Source organism: Halichondria panicea, chromosome 2, assembly GCF_963675165.1.
Source record: "Halichondria panicea chromosome 2, odHalPani1.1, whole genome shotgun sequence".
Taxonomy (NCBI): domain Eukaryota; kingdom Metazoa; phylum Porifera; class Demospongiae; order Suberitida; family Halichondriidae; genus Halichondria; species Halichondria panicea.
In genome coordinates this window covers 4,408,798-4,411,297 of record NC_087378.1, presented here as the reverse complement: position 1 = coordinate 4,411,297, position 2,500 = coordinate 4,408,798, and the positions used below count along the sequence as shown (strand labels likewise).

Below are 2,500 nucleotides of genomic sequence, written 5' to 3'. Positions count from 1 at the left end.
GATTTAATGAGCCATTCGCAGTTTCACAGTATAGAAGCGTTTATACTTAGACATGCATGGCTTAGTCTTTGAGACAAGCATATGACTACTGGCAGGATCAACCAGGTAACTATCGGGACGCCAGAGCGTGCGAGACGCACTGTGTCACTCGACCGTCCTCGTTCAGAGGGCCGGCCAACGCATCACACCAGTGCGGCCACGCGGACCGCAGAGGGTTCAACAATTTTGCAAATCCTCGGCCACAGACTCACCAACTGAAGGCAGGAGAGGGCAGCTGAGGCCCACTCGTTGCCTGCAGATACAGTCAATCACGGGGATCGACCGGCAGCGAGACCGTACGAATGCACTCGTGATTCGTGAAATGATGCAAACCTAACTGCACTCGACCGGAGGGAGCCAGCCCACTGATGACCAGTCACCAGCAGGTCAGACGCCCGCCGACACAGGCAGTCTACAACGATGCGGACACACGGATGAACCGCTGCAGTCACCCTACACAGCACCCGTCACTAGGAGCAACGCTGGAACTCGTCTCGTATGTAATTAAGCGTGACTTTTTTTGCCACAACACCCCACTTCACGACCTATCAACACGCTCATTTGTACGACACTCTTGTTTGGTTGCTTATCTAGCCCACGTGGTCACATTGTTCAATTCGTCTGCACTTGTATGGTAATTGCTTGCGATATATTGCTCAAATTTTCGCGCTACGCGCGTTCATTCCTTCATTCGTCTGCACTTGTATGGTAATTGCTCCAATTTTCCGGCGCGCAAATCCCCTCTGCAATGTTCCCATCTGCACTGTTCCCCGTCTGCACCCTTCCATTCCGCTAAACATACAGTTCAAGTTATACATGGCTAACATACAGTTACAATACAATACTGGAGATTGCACAATCTTTGCAACACAAATAGAAACAAGTGTGTTGAGCACTGTGGTTCCTTATTATATATGGGATGTGCTCATACATTTAAGTAGTAAAACAGACCACAGTGTGTGTACTCAAATTCCATATAAGGAAGGGTAATGCTCTATGCTTTTACTGTCTTGTTGCAAAGATTCTGTATAGTATTATATATAGTACACTCACTCACTCACTCACTCACTATATTGCAGCACAACATCTATTCGCCAGCAGCCAGCCAGCCAGCCAGCCAGCCAGCCACCCACCTCTTACTATTCATCAGTCAGTCGGTCGGTCGGTCGGTCGGTCGGTCGGTCGGTCGGTCGGTCGGTCGGTCGGTCGGTCGGTCGGTCGGTCGGTCGGTCGGTAGGTAGGTAGGTAGGTAGGTAGGTAGGTAGGTAGGTAGGTAGGTAGGTAGGTTGGTGGGCCGGCCAGTCAGCCAGCTACAACATAGCTTCACAAGCTACACAACAATTGCTGCTTTAACTACCAGCTGCAGCTTCTAATTATAACTACCCATTGAAGCTACTTTGTAACTAGGCGCTTTGTAAGGGGCCGCTTTGTAACTAGGCAAGGACTTCATTACACTAACATTAATTTTTTCCACCACGAGGACTTTAGGCTGGAAAATAGAAATAATAGGGCCTTAAGTGCTCGTTGACTTTACACTCCATGAACATTACAACTTTTTACCCACTACTTTTATTCCCACTTGAATTTACTGTACATTATTTGCGTATTGTTAGCAACGTACAATACAATACTACTTGAAGATAAGCTTGATATTGTTATGATCAAATGAAGCATGGCTCAATGAAGGTATATATAACTCACTCACTCACTCACTCACTCACTCACTCACTCACTCACTCACTCACTCAGGGAAAATATTTAAATTTCCTGCTACAGTGCTGCTACATTGCAGCCCATAAAATCTGCACATTTCCTGAGGTGTCCTGCAAGTGTCCTGCAACCTACTTACAAAGGATAGTGCAACGTTTCCTGTATAGTTTCCTTTACTATTCCTGAAGTAGTTCAGGACTTGTGTAACATTCATAAGTCTACAGGAAATTTTGTATTTGTAAAGTATAAGAAATTTTGATATTTTTCCTGTGTCACTCACTATAATTAGGATAGTTATAATTATACGTGCGTAATTATACAATTACTGTTTGCAAGTAGCCATCATCACATACTTCAGTTGCTTGCAGTGCCATGACTATAATGACAAAGGCAGGGATCAATTGTAAAACTGTTGCTATCACAAAAAGAAAGTTTCGTCTTTGCGGTTTGGTAATGATCAACGAGGATTTAAGGCTGCAGTTTTCATATTTTTGGGCCTTAACTGCTCGTTGTGAAATATTCTGAAAACAAACAAAAATAAGAATGCAGAAGCCTACAACACCTGCTGTTCCCAGGCGGTCACCCATCCAAGTACTGGGCAGGCCCTACGTTGCTTAACTTCGGTGATCAGACGAGAACCGGTGTTTTCAACGTGGTATGGTCGTAGACACAAGTCAATGCATATCTCATGTACTTATGTGTGAAGTTCAGAAATATACTCGACTTAATTTAATTGCTGTGGAGGGAGTGG

At 45.1% G+C, this 2,500-nt stretch overlaps 1 non-coding gene across 1 annotated transcript; it reads right to left on the bottom strand.

The window, feature by feature from the left end:
- Nucleotides 1–2,299: 2,299 nt before the first annotated feature.
- Nucleotides 2,300–2,418, bottom strand: LOC135332372 (5S ribosomal RNA). The gene has a single exon (XR_010393235.1). It is a non-coding gene; the product is annotated as a 5S ribosomal RNA (ribosomal RNA).
- Between the last annotated feature and the right edge of the window lie 82 nt (nt 2,419–2,500).